General features: G+C 38.5%; 1 pseudogene; it reads left to right on the top strand.

The window, feature by feature from the left end:
- Positions 1-1,707: 1,707 nt before the first annotated feature.
- On the top strand, positions 1,708-23,585 carry LOC128527645 (uncharacterized; annotated as a pseudogene).
- The last annotated feature ends 1,230 nt before the right edge of the window (positions 23,586-24,815 follow it).

Genomic DNA, 24,815 nt, shown 5'->3' with positions numbered 1-24,815 from the left:
AGGTACTCTCCAAGTTCATGGAGCTGTAATTAGACATGCTTAGTAGGCCTCAGACCACGGCTGGCATAAGCAATAGGTCTCACCTTACCTTCATGCTCCTGGAAAATGACTGCTCCCAGTCCACCATGACTACCATCTACCTCCAGAATGAACAGGATAGAAAAGTCTGCATATGCCAGTACTGCAGCTGTAGTAAGCCTTACTCCTCAAAGCTCATCTGACACTGCTCACTCCACGCTTCCACAAATTTTAACCCAACATGTTTCTTTGGCATTAACTTAGTGTCAGAGAACTCTGCTACCAGCCTATGCAGAGGGGCTGCAATTTACCAAATCCCTCGACAAAGCATCAATAGTAGATTGCAAATCCCAGGAGAAAAGACAGCTATGTAACATTAATAGAATGACGCCATTGCGACACAACTTGGGCTTTACTCTGGTCGGTTGTTACATCCTTAGCGGAGATTACATAGCCCAGATACTATTCCTGAGACTGCAAAAAAAAAAAAAAAAACACTTCCCCAAATTGGCCTTAAGAATCTACCTCTCTAATTGGCTTAAAACCACCTCCAGCCACTCCAAGTGCTGTTTAACAAATGAAGAAAACACAATTATATCATCCAAATACGACAGGAGTGATTGGCACTTCTGAACTCCAAACAGCCATTCCATTAGCCTCTGGAATGTACTAGAAGCACTGCAAAGCCCAAATGGCATCCAATTCCACTCAAACAACCAGAATGGGGTGCAAAATGCAGTCTTATGTTAGTCCTCCTTGGTAACAGGAACTTGATATTGATACTAAAATCTTTCCAAAAGCTCGGTTTTTATTGACCAAAACTGCATGTGGAAGAAAGGCCAAAAATACCCAGCTACATGTGGACATGGCCTTAGTCTGTGTAACTCAATAGGTAGCTCCAGTAATGGAAAGACAAAAAAAAGGCAAAAACAGGGAAGGTCAGGGATTTAAAGATGAGAAAGCAAGCCAGGAGAACATAAACTGCGTTTCATTCCAAAGTGTCCAGAGACGCTGCTTTTTTCCGAGCTCCGCTAGACTGACCAATTCTTCAACTTTTTCGTCCCCTTACGAAGAGTGAACATATAACAGATAAGTATTTTATACTATCTTATAATATATTCACTCGAAACGCCTGTTATATCGTTAAGTTTTATTTGTTTTGCAGCACACTGCTTTTAACCGGCATTAGCATCGCTAGCCCGTTAGCCCGGCTACCACAAGTTTGTTTACGCTCTTTCACACCGGTTATCTCCGTTTCTATACACCATGTCGGTTGTGTCTCTGCCCCTGTGTGCAGGTGAGGAGACATTGGAGCTGCACTAGGTGGACTTGGAGCTGGAGGCCGTGGAGAAGCTGATCCGCGACCTACAGGTGAAGCTGGCCCGGCTACACGTCGGTCCGCCACGCTGGAATCGTCGCGGACCGACGCTCACCTGTCCCAGGTAAATTCTCGGCATGAGAATTCTCCTACAACCTCTACCCCGCGTGTTTCTTTGCCGAGGTCCCAAGGACTGAGGACGCAGCCTGCCCAGGTTTCCTTCACCCCGGCGCCGGGATACCATGAGGCCTGGATACTGCAACAGCGGAAGACGCGCGCCAAGCCCCGGGTGAGGATCTCTCCTCCTCCGCCACCACCCGTCTTCGAGATCTCAACCAGAAAACGCTTCGTTCCTCTCCGCGAGACGGCACATGACGCGCTGGTCATTGGAGACTCCATCGTCCGGCACATGCGTGCTACCACGGCTAGGTAAGGCGTACACTCGCTGTTTACCTGGTGCACATTTTCTTGATGTTGCTGCACAGGCGTCTGCGGCCCTGAGGAAGAACATTCAAGCTGTGGTTCTTCATGCTGGTACAAAGCCTGGAGCCTGGTCGAGAAGGTCTGCAGCACATCACCCACGACAAAGATCGTCGTATCTAGACCACTTCCCACATTTCAGCTAGGAATCGAGAGGTTCAGTAGATTATTTGCCTTTAATGAATGGTTACAATCTTGGTGTCAACAACAGAGATAACCCTTGTTGATAACTGGAATGTTTTCTGGGAGCGTCCTAGGCTCTACCACACAGATGGCCTGCACCCTAGCAGAGCTGGACCAGCAGTCCTTTCAGACAATATCTCCAGGACATTACGAACCATCTGACTGGCGGTAAGTCATACCTTAGATTCTTTAGATATCAGCCACAATACAACTCGCCATACTAATAGACGCACACACATAGCTTGTCCTATAGAAACTGTGTCTGTTCCCCGAATAGTGAGAAAAAAGAATAAATTCGTTAAATCCAGCCAAAACAATCTGGTAACCATTAAACCAGAAAAAGGCCAAATAAGTAATCGAAATCTACCTCTAAAGTTTGGACTTCTCAACATTAGATCCCTTGCGCCTAAAGCACTTATTGTTAATGAAATGATATCAGATTACTGCCTTGACGCACTCTGCCACACCGAAACCTGGCTTAAACCAAATGAATATATTGGTCTGAATCAGTCTACTCGGTCAGGATTTTTTTTATAAGCACAAGCCCCGTCTAACTAGTCGCGGAGGTGGTGTCGCCACTATCTACAATGATGAACTCACTGTTACTCAGAAAAATAAGGCCCAGGTTTAACTCATTTGAAGTGCTCATCATTAATGTTGCACTTAATGAAATACATAATAAACCCGCGCTATATTTTACAATGGGCACCGTGTACAGACCCCCAGGGCCATATGTCGATTTTCTTAAAGAATTTGGACATCTGCTATCAGACCTATTGGTTAACTCTGACAAAGTGTTGATAGTAGGAGAATTTAACATTCATGTAGATGATGACACTTTAGCCTTTGCATTTATGGACTTACTAAATTCCTTTGGGGTTAAACAAAATATAAATGGATCAACTCACCGCTGTAATCATATGCTAGATTTAATTATATCCCATGGTATAGATGTCTCTAATATAGAGATTTTACCTTAAAGTGATGATATAACAAATCATCACCTCCTGATATATACTCTACCCATAGAACAGATTAGCTATGTCTCCCCACGTTATCGATTTGTTAGAAATATGAATCCGACTACTAAAGACAAATTCACGAGTAATCTGCCGGATCTATCCTAATTACTTATTAGACCCCTAAATGCAGATGATCTAGATGAAGTGACTAGCAGTATGGGTACTATTTTTACCAGTACATGAGATAAAACACTTGCTCCTTGGTACAATAGTCATACTCGCGCCCTAAAGAGAGCAACCCGTAACCTCGAGCGAAGTTTTTCGAATTACGTTTAAAGACAGTATGTGCAGCTATAGACAGGCTCTAAAAACTGCTAGGACCGAGCATCTTAGCCAACTGATAGCAAGAAACCAAAACAATCCCAAGTTCTTATTTAGTACAGTGGCTTGCCTAGCAAAACCTAAGATGCCTGCAGACAACATTTTAGTAGTAAAGATTTTATGGACTTCTTTAATAAAAAAAAACAATAGCATAAGGAAGAAAATAACAGAAGGTTAACCTCTAAAAGCATCTCATGATCTAGTTCAGCCTAAAGTTTCACATTTAGTTTTTCAGTGCTTTACAGGCAGGGCTGGACTGGGACAAAAAAACGGCCCGGGCATTTCGACTAGAGGCCGGCCCACTAGGTATTATTGGCAAAGCCATAAAGCCTTTGAATGAAAACAAACGCTGTTCTGACAGCGATGACATACACTGTACTGTTGGTATATATGTATCAATCTAATAATCTTAAACCTACACCATCCTCCCTATTCTGGTATTCTAAACAGTACTTAGCGGAAAACACAAGACTGCTTGGTCGAGTTAACCTCCTGAACTATCTACAACACATGGTGGAAACCTAAAATTAAGACAGAGAAGACTAGAGGTGAGACATGATCATTAATGAGTATTAAAATTAATAAATTACAGATTTAGTGATATTTTCATAAATGATTTATTTACCACATCAACAAACAGCATGGCAGCACAAATTTTTTTTTAAACATGGCAACCTTTAAAAAGTGAAAGGAGACAGAGGAAGAAAGTTGAGAAAGAATAAAACTTTATTGAATTTTTGATGCCATTTTACACACAGTACATGGCACAAGAACTGACAACACAACAAAACACAGAGGTCACGATCGCTGGAGTGTCATCCAGAGACCTGGGCTGCCACAACCAGCTGGATCGTAACACAAATGCACAGAAATCAATTATTTTTCTACAATAATTAAATAGATTCAACATTTTTCTTAGACATAATTTCAGACTGCACAGATGGTAAGCTTACTGGGCTTACAGAGACTTATTTTTAGACTTAATATTTACTATAAACGATAATGGATTTCTATACATTTAACATCAAATGACCACTTTGGTTGTAAGATTTAGATAATTATTTAAAAGCTAGACATTTAAAATGAGAATAAGAAAGAAAAGTATTTCTTTGTGCCCCCCTTTCCTTGTTAATGCCCCACCTGGCCCCCTGGCAAAACTTTGCTAGACCCGCCCCTGCACAGTTACCAGCTGTCAGCTATGTAGAAAAGGATCCTGGTGTTATTTGTCTCTCAAAAACAGTTCATAACTTCCCTTCAACTCATTCATGTCACCTAAAAGATAAACCTGTTTCTCCATCACCTGTTCAACTCTGATGATTCAATAAGGACATCTCCTGGTTTCACCTTTATGTTTCTCTCTCACATATCCAAACTGATCATGACTAGCAGCTTTTATGGCTGTGGCTCCAGCAAACAGCTGATAAACCGATTAGCTGATCAACAGGAGAAGGAGGGGGAGAGAATAAGAGAAGCCAAGCCTAAAGAGGTAAAGACACAGGATAACTCCAGCTTTGTGTTTTTTTTTTGTTTGTTTGTTTTTTCATTCTAGCTGAAATACAGGACAAATTGCGTTCTTTTTCACCTCAATACGTAACGCGTAATATTTTCTCTGAATACGGGACGATTACGTCTTTTACGTTTGGCAACCCATACTAACTAACCTTATCAATAATTCACTCTCAGTAACATCATAGCACCAGCATAGTAACTCTGTCATCATGCTAACTAGTACACAGTAGGAGTTATTGTAACTGACTGTAAAAAGTTAGCAAGCACAACGAAAATAAGCTACACCTACTTGGTTTATAAGTTTTTTTATGGTTTTACTTGGTTGTACTTAGGCTACCTCAAGTTCAGTTCTGCCACTTGGACCGGCGGCCGCCTCGGGTCTCTCCTCCTCCTGCCTCCCCTTTCCGTCTTCAACCTGCGGCTGCTGGCCTTCATCACTTGCTAATTTTACTGAAGTGAAAGCTCCACTATAGCCACCAAACAACTGTGATATTTTAGCACATTTGGCAGCATCTGCCTAAAGGGCTAGTTTCTTTTTGGCCCTAATTTTTTCGGCTCCTCCTGCTTCTTTGCGTTTTTTGTTCTCCATTTTTGTTCAGCAATGATATGTGATTGCTGAGCCGTTGCAAGGGGTAGGGTGCATCTGACCTCCTCGGCTGTAATTGGTCCAGCCCAGAGTCGATCATGACCAATTGGCCAATCCGCCACCTTTAATAGTTTATAACGTTACAAAAAAAAAAAAAACATCGGCGGCCGGCCCACAAAAGACGAAATGCCCGGTATGCCCTATGGCCAGTCCAGCCATGTTTACAGGTGTAGGACACATCTTATCACCTCAGCTAATTCAACAATGTGCCTGTTAGACCCAATCCCAACCAGATTTTTGAAAGAAGTGATGCATACGGTTGGAGAGCACTTTTAAACATTATTAATTCTTCATTATATCTAGGTCACGTCCCTAAACCTTTCAAGTTGGCAGTTATTAAGCCACTTCTGAAAAAATCTAATTTGGACGCAAATGAAATAACAAATTATAGACCGATTTCAAACCTCCCCTTTATATAAAAAAATATTAGAAAAAGTAGTATCAGCTTAAATATGCACATTCTTGCAGGAAAACAACATCCTTGAAGAATTTCAGTCAGGTTTTAGGCCCCATCATAGTACAGAAACTGCACTAGTTAAGACTGCAAACGACTTGTTTTTAGCTTCGGACCAAGGCTGCATCTCAATACTAGTCTTGCTTGATCTTAGTGCTGCATTCGACACTATAGATCATAATATTCTCATAGATCGCTTACAAAATCACATAGGTATTCAGGGACAGACATTAAAATGGTTTAGATCATACCTGTCTCATTGATACCATTTTTTAGATCTAAATGGAGAACTGTCTGGTGTAATGCCAGTGAAATATGGGGTCCCACAAGGGTCAGTTTTAGGACCTCTTCTGTTATTAATATACATGCTTCTCTTGGGTAACATCATTAGAAGACATGGGATTAGTTTCCATTGTTATGCTAATGATACCCAATTATATATCTCAACAAAACCAGACGAAATACCTAAATTGTCTAGATTAACCGAGTGTGTCCAGGACATAAAAGATTGGATGACTAATAACTTTCTTTTACTAAACTCAGACAAGACAGAGATATTACTCATCGGCCCAAAAACCAGCACACAACAGCTTTCACAATTCAGCCTGCGTTTAGAAGGATGTACTGTTACTACTAGCTCAACAGTAAAAGACCTGGGTGTAATATTAGACAGTAACTTGTCCTTTGAAAATCATATTTCCAATATCACAAAAACAGCTTTTTTCCATCTTAGAAATATCGCCAAACTTAGGAGCATCTTATCCGTATCTGATGCAGAAAAGCTAGTTCATGCATTCATGACCTCCAGACTGGACTATTGTAATGCATTACTAGGTGGTTGTCCTGCATCCTGAATAAACAAGCTTCAGTTAGTCCAAAATGTAGCCACCAGGGTTCTCACTAGATCCAGAAAATATGATCATATAACCCCAATATTATTATCCCTGCACTGGCTACCTGTTCAGTTTCGAATTAATTACAAAATAGTATTACTTACATACAAGGCTTTAAATGGTTTAGCTCCCACATACCTAACCAGTCGTCTGATACGCTATAATCCACCATGCTCCTTAAGATCACAAAACTCTGGACTTCTTGTAATTCCCAGAATTTCAAAATCTACAAAAAGGGGTAGGGCTTTTTTATATTTAGCTCCAAAACTTTGGAATAGCCTTCCAGACGGTGTTCGGGGCTCAGACACAGTTTCCCAGTGTAAAAGTAGACTCAAGACGCATCTCTTTAATCTGGCATACGCGTAACTCATCCCATAACTTCATACTTCAGTACATCTATCCTGAATGGCAACTACGCTAATTCTCTCTATCTGTTCTGTACTTTTCTACCCATCCCGAGGCATCTGGAGATTGTACGAGCTTCAGTAGACAAAGGCCAACCCTGCGAGGATCCTGAGGCATCCAGAGAAGGACCAGCTCCAGCTGGATTCTGCCTTATTATGGTTGGAGCTACACATCCTGCTCCTGTGCTCCCAGTGATCCAGATCCCATCTGCCCTCTGCACCTACTGACTCATCCCTATGTTGAACTGGACTTCATGTTAATTTAAAGCATTTCTGTTATATTGTACTTTCAGCTGCATAACACACCTGGTGTTATATCATCTCTATCTGTTATCACCCAAATGAGGATGAGTTCCCTGTTGTGTCTGGTTCCTCTCAAGGTTTCTTCCTACTGCCATCTCAGGGAGTTTTTCCTTGCCACTGTCGCCGTCACCCTTGACTTGCTTATCAGAGAAATTTCATTCATTCATCTCATTATTATCCAGACACATTTTTCTCACACATACACAATTTATTATTATTATTATTTTATTATATATATATATATATATATTATATATTATATATATATTATTTTTATTTAAAAAAAATTAATGAATTTCTTTCATTTTTGTGAAGCTGCTTTGAGACAATGACCATTGTTAAAAGCGCTTTATAAATAAAATTGAATTGAATTGAAACTCGATACTCCACACCCGATACACTTTGGAATGGACCGTAGCCATGCTCCACAGCTCCCTTTTTATAATGGCTGACACAGGAAGTGCCCCAAACAAAGTGGCTGTCAACCCAGAAGTGCAAATCATGACACTATCTTGGAATGAATTATTTAATCTTTCTGACAATTGAATGTAAGTTGCCTTGGCTTAAGCATCTGATTGCAGTCAAACAGTGGAATTTTTTTTCACTAGGCTTGATTGTATTTCGTCTGTTTTAAGGCATTCTTAAATGGTAATGTACAAATGGTAGACAAGCGGTATTCTACTGTGCCTCACGGCGACAGCATTTTGGTTTGTGTGTTTGCTGGCTTTTACCACTGAGTGGCGCTATATAACTATAGACTAACGCTTCAGGCCTCAGTAAATTCTCTCAAGGATTAATGAGTTGCAGCTGATCTAGAGCCGCACGTAGTTGCAGATAAAATCAAGTGAAACATTGTAATTAAACAAATTCATGTCAAGCAGGCTTTTATTGTCATTCTAACCATATACAGTTCCGTACACAGTAAAACGAAACAGCATTCCTCCAGGACCAAGGTGCTACATACATACAACAAAATAAATTAACAACACAACATAAACACACTTTACCGGAACCAGTTAGCTAACTAAGAGATCTAATTAGTTGACTAGCTTAGATATGACAGATTTACAATTTTAAGGTAACCTAAAACTATCTATTACTATACAAAGAAGAGACAATGATGAGGTATGAGTTGAGGTAGTGGGAAGAAACAGTAACAGTAAACATTGACATTTCTGAAGTAGCAGCAATGATTTAAGAAAATATTATGTGCAAATAGCAAGTAAAATAAATTATTGTGCAAATATTGCAAAGAGCAGTTCAGGTAAGTGTGTATGAATTCATAATCACAGTACTAAAATTACAGTACAAATTTAGAATTTTAATTAAATTAAATCATATTAGGATCAAATTTAAGCAACGTAAATGTTAACACAGTGAGCCTTTAGATTTTATCACGTGTGATTAGAAAAGCTACAGTATGCGTGTAGGGTTTTGAGTCATATTATACTTTGTGTTTTTTAAATGTATAGCAGATTTTTTAACTGAAATAAGTGAAACTAAATAACCATAAAATTCAAACATCGTAAGGACGTGCTACTGCGTCAGCAGGCGTCGTTGTCATTCCGCAGCACCTGTCTTTTGTGTTATTATAAGAATGACATGCAGTAGGCTATTATTATCATCATCATTTTATTTAATAAGTAATTTAAAAAAACATTTTAACAAATTAAATTTTTACATCCCAATAGCACCCACCCCCGTTGCACTGTAATACCGCCGTCAAAACCTTAAGAAGATGATCAATGTATTTAGTGCACGTAATTTTGGTCAAGCAATCTCTCCATAAAGTTGCAGTGACCTGAAGAAACTAATTTTTGTTTCGTGGCTTAGCCTTATGTCTGACAAACTCCTTCAGTGCGTGCCAAACCATCTCTATAGGGTTGAGATCAGGAGACCCTCATGTAAGGAATACAAGTTAGAGGAAATTCTAATGTGAATATTTTATAAACAACTTAATCTAAAGTAACAAAACACAGGGCATAAGAAACATACACGGCTGGTGTTTTCACCCAGTTGATCTGGGCCTCAGCAATACACTGTCATTCAGTCATATTAATCAACTATTCAGCTACTTACTGTATCTCGTTAAGTAAAATGTGCTGTACATTATATTGAACTAAGCACATCAACGCAAAGTGCTCCAAAGCCACAGTTGTTTCGTCAGCAAAGATTACATTCTCTAAGGTCTCTTTGACAGCCATTCATGGCTGCGCTTGGCTAAGACGCAGGGCTTTGTTGGTGTCCCGAATCATAGCCCCAGTGAAAAAAAAATACACTTTAGTGTATTACAAATATATTGAAATCCTCGATAGTACATTGCAAATATACTAACAAAAAATTGTACCATCAGTTAATATATAAAAAGTATACTCACATCATGCTTTTACCAAATTTTGGAATTACATTTTTAATATACTTAAAAATAATTGTATTATAGTACACTTTTCAAAAATATATTATTGGAAAATATACTTTAAGTGAAAGGTTGGTCTAGTTTCCAAAGTATACTTATTTAAACTTGTTTTTCAATGTATTTTTGGTATATTTTTTAAAAATATGCTCGAAATAATCATTGTACAAATGTACAGAAAGTATACATTAGAAAACAAATTTTAATATTCGGTAGTCTCAGTATATTATCAGTTAAATTTAAATGTATTTATATTTAGTGCACTACTCTCGTGCTTTTAGACTCGTTTCTGCACGCTAAATCTTTATCTCGCGCGCGATGTTAAACTCGTTTTTGTGCGCTGAAAATCATTTTTCCTCTTCAAGATAATTTATGTTTGCACTCTCTCACTCTTCTGTGCGCTCACCAGTGTTGCCAACTATTTTCAACGGAAAGTAGCTAAAGTCTGTTTGAAAAGTCGCCAAATGTCGCTAGATGACGTCATGCGTATATTTGCATATTGATGACGTAATTACGTCGTATTTGCATTTTGCGTGTTTTCCCTAATCCTTCCTTATGTGTCCAATATAATTATGAACTTAAGCTTTGTAACAGTGAGTAATATAAGTGCAGCGGAAGAAAAAAATAAATAAAGAAAGAAAAAAAAAGAAAATGGTCAAATTAAATAGTTTTATTTCAAGCAAAAGAGAAGCAGGTAAGTGATAGGTCCGTTGCAACACCGATCAGGGCAGACACAGGGAGATGAGTAACTGTACCGGGAAAGCAAGACCTCGTGCTTACAGGACAGTATTGGCGACATTTGGAAACTTGCTAAGGTTTGTCCAAAAGTTGCTAGATTTGTCACTAGGCGCTTAAAAAAAAAAAAAAAAAAAGTCGTCAAGGCGGGATCACTTAACGGCGGATTTGCGCATGGGCAGTCAAGACTCGTAGAAGTGAGCATCTCCTGCAGTAACTGCAGCTGGGGGCAAGGGTCTGTGAGTGCTTTGGGACGGGGGAGAGGCCGGCGGCGGCAGCTGCTGTGGCAAGTTGAGAAGAGTCAGTACAGACACATCAGAGTCTCCAAAAGTCTCCAGTAACACAAGAAAAAGTCGCCAGATTTGTCGCTAGTCGCTTTTTAAAAAAAATTGTCGCTAGAGGGATTTGAAAAGTCGCTAAATATAGCGACAAAGTCGCTAAGTTGGCAACACTGGCGCTCACAGAATAAAGTGACACTGCAGCAGTGTGATATCTTTGTATCTATTCCAGCAACGAGGCTGAAGTTAGCTCCTTATTCGCAGCTTCCGATTCGTTTGGCTTCTTATTGCGCAGCGTCTCACTCTGTGGCTGATGTTAGCTCCTTATTCGCCTCGTTACTAACGGGAGTGTTCACGTTGACGAAAGCTGCGCAGTTTATCAATAAAACGTTTTTTTTGGTGGCTTAAACCATTCTGGCCAAGCGAATATGAACTATACAATACACAGCAGGTACCCAACTATATATAAAAAGTGAAATTGTCCTGGCCCAGATTGATTTTACACATTAAAAATTAAATGAAAATATGTCATTCTATTATGCACAATGGTGTGAATAAGAAGCCAGATTTCTTGATTTTATTTGATTATTTAATTTAATTTTATTTGATTTTACTTATAAAATTACTATAAGAAAGCAAAATAATTAAACACTGAAGTAGATTACTTGCAATTGAATTACTACTAAAATACAACCCCTGGCAACAAATATGGAATTGCCACTCTTGTCGGATGTACATTCAGTTAATTTACTTTAAAACAAAAATCCAAAATCACCAATGTGACACAAAGCTATTTTACTTTGTTGGCCCTCCAATTTTTTTTTTTTTTATATTTCTTATGTTATTTATATGTTATTGACAGACAAAGTTATGTTTCCACTTTTTGATGGCTGATGCTGAGTGTCCAACACCTCAGTGTACAAGTGTGCATTTACAGTAGAGGTAATGACTGCCATCTGCCCTGCTTCTTTATCTGACATGCGACCCCATATCACCAACAACTGTGGAAATGTTTTCTTCAGGCAGTTATCTTCATATGTTTCACTGATGTGGCAACCAAACAAAAGTTCCAGTATCATCTTCTTGCCAATCTGCCAATGCAGATTCAGGATTCATTACGGCAAACCTCATTTATCCAGTTATCAACGGTCCATGTCTGCTTCTTTTAAATCCATTGTAACTTTGTTTACTTCTGCTCACATGTAAATTATGCTTTACGTTCGGCTTTTCTCTACGTCAATCCCATTTCCTTCAGCCGAATTCTTACAGTTTAGTCACAAACATTGACTCCTGTTTCTGCCCCTTTGTTTTTATTTATTTTGTAGGGCATTTTCTATTTTAATGGAATATTGCTTTAAGGTTTCTGTCCTGACGCTTTGACATCATCTTTGGTCTACCAGTATGTTAGCTTTTTACAACCTTACTATTATGCTCCATATTTTACACACAGCTAACTGAAAACAACCAACATCTTTTGCCACCCTCCATGTTGAATTATCTTCTTTATAAGTTTTATAATCCTTTACATTGTTTCAACTGACATCCTCTTTTGTTGATGCCATGTTTCCAGTCAATCAAACAGGTAAAACAGTAAGGTCTGCAACCATTTTTTTAAATGCTGCCTAATTTGCAGAATTAGACTTGTGCTGTTGTTTGTTTAAGATTTTGTTAGGTTTTAATATAATGATGAAGTGTGTCCGAGCTAAGCTTTAAGCTAAGAGAAGAAGAGTTTTAGCTTGTTGTGTCCGCTGCACCTTGATACACTTACAGGTCCGGACCCGATCGACCGGGAGAGACAAACCCACACACACACACACACACACACACACCACACGCAGGCATGATGTCTGAAGATCTCTGTTTATTCTCAGCAAAGAGAGCACATTTAAACGGTGCTACGTCCCTAACATCAAAAGAACCAGTTATTAACATGTCAGTCATAGAGGGACCCGAAGACAGACAGGTGAGAGGAGATACATTTGCACTCTCCTGATTAAACAAAAGGATTCTAGCAGACAAGAGCCATTTGGATGTATCCTCGTCTGGATACAGGATATAGAAGGTGTTACCACAGAAGGCATGAGGAAGCAGTGTGAGGGGTCTGATCTCAGAGCACAGGAATATTCTTATTAGATTACAGTTTCTTAAAATATTATAAAACCTTACCGAATTGCAAATTGTGATTAGTTTGTGATTGTGATAGTGAATCCATATTCTTTTCCTTTTCTTAATTTGAAAAAATTCTTCTCTTAGCTTAAAGCTTAGCTCGAACACACTTCATTATAAAACTTATAAAGAAGATAATTCAACATGGAGGGTGGCAAAAGATGTTGGTTGTTTTCAGTTAGCTGTGTGTAAAATATGGAGCATAATAGTAAGGTTGTAAAAAGCTAACATACTGGTAGACCAAAGATGATGTCAAAGCGTCAGGACAGAAACCTTAAAGCAATATTCCATTAAAATAGAAAATGCCCTACAAAATAAATAAAAACAAAGGGGCAGAAACAGGAGTCAATGTTTGTGACTAAACTGTAAGAATTCGGCTGAAGGAAATGGGATTGACGTAGAGAAAAGCCGAACGTAAAGCATAATTTACATGTGAGCAGAAGTAAACAAAGTTACAATGGATTTAAAAGAAGCAGACATGGACCGTTGATAACTGGATAAATGAGGTTTGCCGTAATGAATCCTGAATCTGCATTGGCAGATTGGCAAGAAGATGATACTGGAACTTTTGTTTGGTTGCCACATCAGTGAAACATATGAAGATAACTGCCTGAAGAAAACATTTCCACAGTTGTTGGTGATATGGGGTCGCATGTCAGATAAAGAAGCAGGGCAGATGGCAGTCATTACCTCTACTGTAAATGCACACTTGTACACTGAGGTGTTGGACACTCAGCATCAGCCATCAAAAAGTGGAAACATAACTTTGTCTGTCAATAACATATAAATAACATAAGAAATATAAAAAAAAAAAAATTGGAGGGCCAACAAAGTAAAATAGCTTTGTGTCACATTGGTGATTTTGGATTTTTGTTTTAAAGTAAATTAACTGAATGTACATCCGACAAGAGTGGCAATTCCATATTTGTTGCCAGGGGTTGTATTTTAGTAGTAATTCAATTGCAAGTAATCTACTTCAGTGTTTAATTATTTTGCTTTCTTATAGTAATTTTATAAGTAAAATCAAATAAAATTAAATTAAATAATCAAATAAAATCAAGAAATCTGGCTTCTTATTCACACCATTGTGCATAATAGAATGACATATTTCCATTTGATATTTAAAGTGTAAAATCATTTTGGGCCAGGACAATTTCACCTTTACTATACAGTTGGGTACCTGCTAGATGTTGTATAGTTCATATTTGCCTGGCCCAAAGAGATTTAAGGTACTAAAATGGACTCGGAAATCTGGCTTCTTATTCACACCATTGTGCATAATAGAATGACATATTTCCATTTGATATTTAAAGTGTAAAATCAATCTGGGCCAGGACAATTTCACTTTTTATATATAGTTGGGTACCTGCTGTGTATTGTATAGTTCATATTTGCCTGGCCCAAAGAGATTTAAGGTACTAAAATGGACTTGGAAATCTGGCTTCTTATTCACATTATTGTGCATAATAAAATGACATATTTCCATTTGATATTTAAAGTGTAAAATCAATCTGGGCCAGGACAATTTCACATTTTATATATAGTTGGGTACCTGCTGTGTATTGTATAGTTCATATCTGCCTGGCCCAAAGAGATTTAAGGTACTAAAATGGACTTGGAAATCTGGCTTCTTATTCACATTATTGTGCATAATAGAATTACATATTTCCATTTGATATTTAAAGTGTAAAATCAATCTGGGCCAGGACAATTTCACATTTTATATATAGTTGGGTACCTGCTGTGTATTGTATAGTTCATATCTGCCTGGCCCAAAGAGATTTAAGGTACTAAAATGGACTTGGAAATCTGGCTTCTTATTCACATTATTGTGCATAATAGAATGACATATTTCCATTTGATATTTAAAGTGTAAAATCAATCTGGGCCAGGACAATTTCACTTTTTATATATAGTTGGGTACCTGCTGTGTATAGTATAGTTCATATCTGCCTGGCCCAAAGAGATTTAAGGTACTAAAATGGACTTGGAAATCTGGCTTCTTATTCACATTATTGTGCATAATAGAATGACATATTTCCATTTGATATTTAAAGTGTAAAATCAATCTGGGCCAGGACAATTTCACTTTTTATATATAGTTGGGTACCTGCTGTGTATTGTATAGTTCATATCTGCCTGGCCCAAAGAGATTTAAGGTACTAAAATGGACTTGGAAATCTGGCTTCTTATTCACACCATTGTGCATAATAGAATGACATATTTCCATTTGATATTTAAAGTGTAAAATCATTTTGGGCCAGGACAATTTCACTTTTACTATACAGTTGGGTACCTGCTAGATGTTGTATAGTTCATATTTGCCTGGCCCAAAGAGATTTAAGGTACTAAAATGGACTCGGAAATCTGGCTTCTTATTCACACCATTGTGCATAATAGAATGACATATTTCCATTTGATATTTAAAGTGTAAAATCATTTTGGGCCAGGACAATTTCACTTTTACTATACAGTTGGGTACCTGCTAGATGTTGTATAGTTCATATTTGCCTGGCCCAAAGAGATTTAAGGTACTAAAATGGACTCGGAAATCTGGCTTCTTATTCACACCATTGTGCATAATAGAATGACATATTTTCATTTAATTTTTAATGTGTAAAATCAATCTGGGCCAGGACAATTTCACTTTTTATATATAGTTGGGTACCTGCTGTGTATTGTATAGTTCATATTCGCTTGGCCAGAATGGTTTAAGCCACCAAAAAAAACGTTTTATTGATAAACTGCGCAGCTTTCGTCAACGTGAACACTCCCGTTAGTAACGAGGCGAATAAGGAGCTAACATCAGCCACAGAGTGAGACGCTGCGCAATAAGAAGCCAAACGAATCGGAAGCTGCGAATAAGGAGCTAACTTCAGCCTCGTATTCCAGCAACCCATAGACTAGTATTCGGCGCCCCACCAGCCAATTGTTTGTAGGCGGGCAGATTCGAAAAGTCCGTTCTCTGATTGGCTCCCCAGTCCTTCACTTCTAGTTTGAATTAACGGCTGGAAGCTGCATCATCGCGTGCGTTAGTTCGTATCGTTATTATTTTATTTTTATCGGCATAAGGTAAATTTAACGGTTTTTGTTAGGTAATTTGTAATTAAGTACATACTTTGAACTATAGAATGTATTGTCTAATGTGTTGTTGCTAAATCTCATGTACTTTGCTTGTGGTATAATGCTCCGTAGCTCTCGGCCTGTTTTCAGTCTCTGTGTAACAGCTAGAATCAACTCACCAGGTTTAAACTAATACTGTACCTGTATACTCTAATACTAATGTCTGTCTGTGTCCACACACCAGGTTTAAACTAATACTGTACCTGTATACTCTAATACTAATGTCTGTCTGTGTCCACACACCAGGTTTAAACTAATACTGTACCTGTATACTCTAATACTGATGTCTGTCTGTGTCCACACACCAGGTTTAAACTAATACTGTACCTGTATACTCTAATACTGATGTCTGTCTGTGTCCACACACCAGGTTTAAACTAATACTGTACCTGTATACTCTAATACTGATGTCTGTCTGTGTCCACACACCAGGTTTAAACTAATACTGTACCTGCATACTCTAATACTGATGTCTGTCTGTGTTCACACACCAGGTTTAAACTAATACTGTACCTGTATACTCTAATACTGATGTCTGTCTGTGTTCACACACCAGGTTTAAACTAATACTGTACCTGTATACTCTAATACTGATGTCTGTCTGTGTCCACACACCAGGTTTAAACTAATACTGTACCTGTATACTCTAATACTAATGTCTGTCTGTGTCCACACACCAGGTTTAAACTAATACTGTACCTGTATACTCTAATACTGATGTCTGTCTGTGTTCACACACCAGGTTTAAACTAATACTGTACCTGTATACTCTAATACTAATGTCTGTCTGTGTCCACACACCAGGTTTAAACTAATACTGTATCTGTATACTCTAATACTAATGTCTGTCTGTGTCCACATACCAGGTTTAAACTAATACTGTACCTGTATACTCTAATACTGATGTCTGTCTGTGTTCACACACCTGTACCTGTATACTCTAATACTGATGTCTGTCTGTGTTCAGACTACAGTTTAAATTTTAGTTTGTGTGTTTGTTAAATACAAATAAACTATAGGACAGTTTTTTGTAACCTTGTGCAAATTAAATCTGTTGAACTCATGAATAAAATCTCCCTCATAATTACTGTACTAATGTAATGTGTTTCAAAAACATGTTATAGTGTAGAAAATACATTTAGCATTTGTAAATTATCCTAAACACATTTAGTGTACTGATAATACATTTGCAATACTGTAATCTAGAAGGTTTTATGTACTGTATGATACAATAAAGTATATTTGTATTAACCTCACAGTGTACTTTTTTAGTATTTGTAATTGACAAGAAGTATAACAGCTACTGCTGTAATAAAAATATATACTCATAGTATATTAATTGTGTATTTGTAACACAGTAAAAATAGCTGTAATGTACTTATAATATATTAAATATATACTTAAATTGTATTAATTACTGTCAGGTATGTACGTTAGTACACACACAGGCACATACTTTAAGTGTACTAAGTATACTTAAAGTTGTTCCACTTTAGCACACAAAAGTATACTTAATACACTTAAAATTGTACTTTTGTACAATTTAATTACAACTTAAATACACTTAGTACAAAATTAGTTGTTCCAAAATAGCAAACTTCAAGTATACTAGTCATTAGTCTGGCTGCAAGTACATTTAAGTATGCTTTGGCATGCTAGGATTTAATATACTTAGTATACTTTTTTTTTTACTAGGGAGGGTCTGTTCTAAACAAACAAATAAAAAAACATAATCAAATAAATATATAGATAAATGTGTTAAATCTAAAATATAATGTATAGTCGCTAAAATTGTTATAGATGCTTACCGGCCTTTGACATAAGCTACTGTAAAGTTTGGGGTCACTTGCAAATGTCTTTGTTTTTGTTTAGTGATTTATTTTCTACATTCTACAACAATACTGGGGATTTTAAAACTATAAAATAACACATCTCACTATTAACTGTTCAAAGGAGATTAAAGAGGTCCTCTTATGCTTTTTCAATTTTTTTTATTTCATACAGTGTGTCATGCAGCTGTATGTGAACATAAACTATCTGCACTATCTGTGATGCTGACAGTGCATAATAAATGGAGTTTTTGTCAAATAAAAAAAAAAAAATCGGCTTACATTCGCCTAAACGAGTCGTTAGCAAATCTATTTTTACTCTGTTACTGATCCACGTCACTCCGTAACATATTTGAATAATGTCCACCCATGTTCTACATCGCGAAAACGTGCCCGCTTACGTTCTAAGTCACAAACAATTAACATTTTACAATTAACGTTACCACACTTTTGTTAATGTGACTGAGCATTCATGCCAGGTTCGCTTAAACACTTTGTAATATATAAAAACAATAAAAACGTGAGCAAACGAAATTCTTTTTACCTGATAATTCTCCAGCATTCACCAAAACTGAACTTAAAACTCTTAAGGGGGGGTGGCTTGTTGAGGGGGTTCATGGGAGTAGTAGTAATGGTGGAACAGCGCTGCAGTTATTTGTTTGGACGAGAGAAGGAGAGATTGTTGTGGATCATTTTCTTTCGAAGATTTTTTTAACCGGATTATCTTTGACTGGACATATTCTATGAATTTCCCACCCTCCGTCATCGGCCTCTCGGACTTCATTAACCCCGGTGAGACCGAACCATACTCGGTACACTCGGTGTAAGGGCCATATTTCATTCTTGTAATTTGTTGTTGTGTTTATTTTATTTCAATTTATTAGTCAAGCAATTAGTCACCGGCCTTTTAATGTAACACCGACACAAAGATAAAAGCCCTCTAGATTTTTGTAGCCACAGTTAATATAAAATTAGCTAGTTGTTACACGGTAAAACCGACGCCATCTTTTCTATGTATTGACATAATGGCATAATTGGACCTCTTTTCTATGTATTGACATAATGGCATAATTGGACCTCTTTAATGCATTTTTGGACGCCTTCAGCATTCCTTTACATTTTAGAAAGAAATAAAAATCAGGAACGATAATGGAGTTAGAAAGTGACTCCAGACTTTTGAACAGTAGTGTAAGTCCATCCAAGTTTCTTTTTTGACCTTCTAATGGTGCGAATTGATCATTTCAGTTGCAGTTGGATCTAAAGCTTGTTTTGAATCTGTTTAGCAGACCATTCATCATCCTCGTGCAGGATTTCTTCAATGCATCAAAGTACAGCATTATACAAATAAAAATGACATTTTATTCAATGTCAGATTAATGTAAAATTTTAGATTTTATATGAAACAAATACTAACATAACCTACCTGGTCACTTTCAATGGAGTTGTTGTTTTAATTGCAGGAGTCAGGCGACAAGAACACCTGACTATATCAAGAATGTCCTGATATCAGAGAAAAGGTGATCTGCTATCCCCAGAGACTTAATCTTAATGCTCATCTCAGAGGACACCTTCGTCATGGTCGATAGTGTGGCAGAACGCCCGAGCTCAAAAAAAGGCTAGCATTTAAAAAGAGAGCACGCAGCATTTAAACTAATGCATGTGGGTGGGACAGGACTCACCCACATTTTTAAGACCAGTGATTTTGAACCCAATCACCGTGGGTTTTACTGTCTCTAATTTAGCGCATACTATACAGTAGGTCTGTCTGTCAAATCCATTCCACTAATGCCCTAATAAATAGTATACAAACATCTAAATAAAAGGTTTAAATTTAAGCAGTGTAGTTTTTTTTTATATGTTTGGTTCACAATGTGTTATTTTTGATTTTTTAAGTTTTCATTTCAATAAACGTGTTTGTGGTAGAGCAAAAACTCATCATACAGACTACTACTTGTCAACAGTTTTTACTCTCTAATTTCGTTAATCTGTTACTCATTTGAGCTAAATATTTGGCACATTTATTATTTTTAAACACTGTAGGTTATGTGATTTTATTCACCATTGTGCGTTCCATTCTGAAAATGCTGGGTTGTTTTAACCCATTATTTCTTAAGATATCCCACTGTATATGCAATCTCTTGATTATTACATTTTTATTTTATATATTAGCTTACCTATCTTATTATCTGCTTTTTTCCCTTCTCCTTCTTCTTCTTTTTTTTTTCTTTTTCTTAATGTCCTGATTTTAGTTGTGTGAATTAATGAGGATGGGTGTTAATATTAGGGCTATTAAACCCCGGTAGAATGTATGAGGATAAAAACGAAGAATAGATTCTCAGGTACGGGCTAATGCTTAACACTTTAACGCGCAATTAACGTTCATCTTAAATAAAGCTTGCATCGCCACACTTGGAAGCTCAGTTATGAGTGGGGCAGTGCAAAAAAACAAATATAGCCTTCCTTGTCCCAGGAGCTGACTTGAGTTAGCTTAAAGTGGGGTATGGCTTCTTATTTGCATTTAGGTGTTGGCTGACATTGGAAAGCACAAAGAAACAATAAAACAACAACCAACCAAAGTGCAAACGAATAATGAATTACTGTAAGAGGCCCTGATGATTCAGCACGATTATTATAATTTAGTAAAAAAAATTAACCTTTAAGTAAAATAGAACCTGTGTTTCTTGTTTTATGCTGATCACTGATTTAACTTTGACTAGTTTGACTTAGGCTAAAATGGATTTTTTTTTTTTTAATTAATGAATTACAAGTTTAGTCAATTTAGTCAAAAATCTAGAGTTAACGAGTTAAGATAATTATATACCGCAAAAATAATGGTTAGTACAACGAAATCTTTGAATCCTTGATGATACTGCATAAATATTTAATACAACAAATCTCTCAAAAAATTACAGATTTAAATCACAGATGTAAGACTATATATTTTGGTTTATATTGCGAACGAATTACAAATCATTGGCCTTCAATTATATTGCATAAATATTATTTTGCACAAATAAATCTCTAAAAAAAATCCTATAATTTTTTATTCACAAGTGTAAGACAATATATTTTGTTTTAGTGCCAGATGAACTGCATACATATTATTTGTATAAGTATGATTTTCTCGCTTTTGCTTTACACCTTGGAAAAAAAATTACTAGCCCTTGTGCTGTTTTCTTTATCTGGAGAAGAGGGAAGATTGCCCAGCCATGGAGGTATGCTGAGGGAGTGTATATTCCTAAAGAGGAGAAGTCTGAGAACATCGACCAGTTTCGGGTCATCTCTTTGCTTAGCGTGGAGAGCAAAATATTCTTTAGTATTGTGGCCAAGAGACTCTCCTACTGTACTTCCTGCTGAGCAATAGATACATCGACACGTCTGTGCAGAAGGAAGGTATACCAGGGGTCCCAGGTTGCCTGGAACACACAGGCGTGGTAACTCAGCTCATTAGGAAGGCAAGAGAAGGCAGGGGGGACCTGGCTGTGTTGTGGCTAGATCTCACTAATGCCTATGGCTCAATACCCCACAAGCTGGTGGAGGTCGCATTGGAGAAGCATCATGTACCCCAGAAGGTGAAAGGCCTCATCCTGGACTATTACAGCAAGTTCAGCTTGAGAGTCTCCTCTGGCCAGTTAACATTAGATTGGCACCAGCTTGAGGTAGGGATAATCACTGGTTGCACCATCTCAGTGACCCTCTTTGCCCTGGCAATGAATATGATGGTCAAGGCAGCCGAGACAAAGTGTAGAGGCCCCCTCAGCAAGTCCGGAGTAAGACAACCTCCCATCAGAGCCTTCATGGACGATCTTACAGTGACAACAACCACGGTACCAGGAGCAAGATGGATCCTCCAAGGGTTGGAGAGGCTCATGGCATGGGCACGCATGAGCTTCAAACCTGCAAAATCCAGATCCTTGGTGCTAAAGAAGGGGAAAGTCACAAATGAATTCCGCTTTAGGCTGGGTAAACATCAAATCCCATCAGTCACTGAGAAACCAGTAAAGAGCCTCAAGGAAGGTCTTTAACTGTAGCCTCAATGACAGAGACTCCATCAGGGAAACCAGCACTGACATGGAGGGCTGGTTGAGAGCAGTGGATAGATCAGGGCTCCCAGGAAGATTCAAGGCTTGGGTTTACCAACATGGAATCCTTCCAAGACTCCTCTGGCCCCTGCTCATCTATGAGGTCCCCATGACAGTGGTTGAAGGTTTTGAGCAGAAGGTGAGCAGCTATCTACGTAGATGGCTGGGATTGCCAGGTAGCTTGAGTAACATCGCCCTGTATGGGAATACCAACAAGCTTAGACTCCCTTTTGGCTCAGTTAGGGAGGAGTTCATTGTGGCACGGGCACAGGAACACCTGCAGTATTCTGGATCCAGAGATGCGAAAGTGTCCGGGGCAGGAATTGTCGTTGGAACAGGTAGGAAGTGGAGGGCAGCAGAAGCAGTCCAGCAAGCTGAAACTCGGCTGAAGCACAAGGCTATCCTTGGGACAGTAGCGCAAGGCAGAGCCAGACTTGAGAGTTTAACAGCAACCCGGTACGACTTGGCCAGCGGGAGGGAGAGGCAGAGGTTGGTGCAGGAGGAGGTGCGTGCTTTAGTTGAGGAGGAGAGAACCAGCAGAGCAGTGGCCATGCAGCAGCAAGGTGCCTGGATGAATTGGGAGCAGGCGATGGAGCGGAATGTCACCTGGAAGGACATCTGGACATGGAACCCCCAGAGAATCAGGTTTTTGATCCAAGGGGTCTATGACATTCTTCCCAGCCCATTTAACCTGTACACATGGGGCAGAGTAGAGACACCGGCATGCCCGCTGTGTTCCAAGCCAGGGACGTTAGAACACATCTTGATTAGCTGCTCCAAGGCATTAGGCGAGAGCCGGTATCGGTGGAGACACGATCAGGTCCTTAAATCAATTGCTGACGTAATCAGCAAGGGGATCAAGGACAGCCGATACCGCCAAGCCACAGCCAAGGCCATTCACTTCATTAAGGAAGGACAAAGGCCAGAGAAAACATCAAAGAGCTGCTCTGCTGGGTTGCTTTCCACGGCCCGAGACTGGGTGATGTCAGTTGACCTAGAGAGGCAACTGAAGATTCCACAACACATCACCCAGTCTACATTGAGACCTGACATCATTTTGGTCTCTGAGGCCACAAGACAGTTAATCTTGCTGGAGCTAACAGTGCCCTGGGAGGAGAGGATGGAGGAGGCTCAGGAGAGGAAGAGGGAAAAATATCAGGAGCTAGTGGAGCAGTGTCGGATGAATGGGTGGAGGACCAGGTGTATGCCAGTGGAAATAGGCAGTCGGGGATTTGCCAGCCAGACCCTGAGCAAGGCCTATGGTACACTGGGCATAACAGGCGTCAACCGAAGAAGAGCCATAAGTAGCAACGTGGAGGCAGTGGAGAAAGCATCCAGATGGCTCTGGTTGAAGAGGGGAGAACGGTGGGGGCGGTAGCATGCCACTTGGACACAGGCCGGGGTCTGATCAGCCTCGGTCGGTTCGCCTGGAGGAGGTTGTCTGTTGTAAGACCGAAACACCCCGGGAGTCCAGGAAACAACACTGATGTGTCCAAGGTTGTGCATCAGAAGATGTTTTCTGTAACTAAATCTTTAATAATAACACTAAACAGGTACAAACAGAGAGTCGGTCTAGACAAAATTAAACCAATGTTTTCTAACTCTTAATTTCGTGGTTATGATTTTTCATGTTTGTTGGACACAGTAATCAGATGTGGAAATTACCATCATTGTAGTATTTCTTCAATACAACATATTGTTATGACTTTATTATAACTTAAGCTTTAATTATATTTTAAAACTGAGATGACGGAAAATGAGCGTGAGCGTGGTGGTAATAGCCATTCCCCTTGTCTACCTACTGTATGTTGTTTCTAAGTTATAAGCAAGTTTAATTTGCTTATCACGGACCATTGACCTTAAATAGAAATCAGATTCGGACCTTTAAATATAATGTTTAAGAACCCCTGCCTTGTATTCTGTCAAAGTGGCTGGCTACCACTCCTCTCAGACACCTTTTTGCGATTTGACTGTAGAGGTAAATTGTTGCAGTGTATAATTTACAGTTTTTCTCAATACTGAAGACATTTTCAATACTCAGTTTCCTTTTTCAAAGCTTTTCATACAGTTAGCCCTGTTAACAACATTCCAGGTCAACTAAACTATAGAACATTTTCAACTGTTTTGACAAAAGATACATTCAGTGACAACATCTTTTAAAATTCATCAGTCCTTTTTTTAATCACACACTATCACCAGCAAAACTTATGTATTTATAGTAAAGTACTACTTGAAAAATTGAGGATGTGTACTGTTCTGCAGTCATACTAAGAAAATTGAGTAGTAAAGTTTGCTAAGATGTTAAACTCTGCCTGGACTCCATTTATTACATTTTTGATGATGAGAATGCATTCAGCTAACGAATAGTAGGGTGTAGTTAAAGTGAAACAAACTCACTACAGACGGGTAAAGTAACGAAATGGTCATGTTTGGAACTGTTGAGGAATTGTGTGAAGAAAATGGTGACTTAACGGGATATACGGAGTGCCTCGAGCATTTCTTTACCATGCCGTGAATAAGATCACATAGGAAACCAAGAAACGCTCTGTCTCGTTAAGTGTATTTGGAGCAAGGACTTATAAAGGAGGAAGGAACTCATGAGAACCTTAGTGACGCCACGGAAGCCGGGAGAGTTGGC

This window comes from Clarias gariepinus, chromosome 7, assembly GCF_024256425.1.
Source record: "Clarias gariepinus isolate MV-2021 ecotype Netherlands chromosome 7, CGAR_prim_01v2, whole genome shotgun sequence".
Lineage (NCBI taxonomy): Eukaryota > Metazoa > Chordata > Actinopteri > Siluriformes > Clariidae > Clarias > Clarias gariepinus.
Note: the sequence above shows the minus strand (reverse complement) of the source record. Positions and strands in the feature narration are given on the sequence as shown.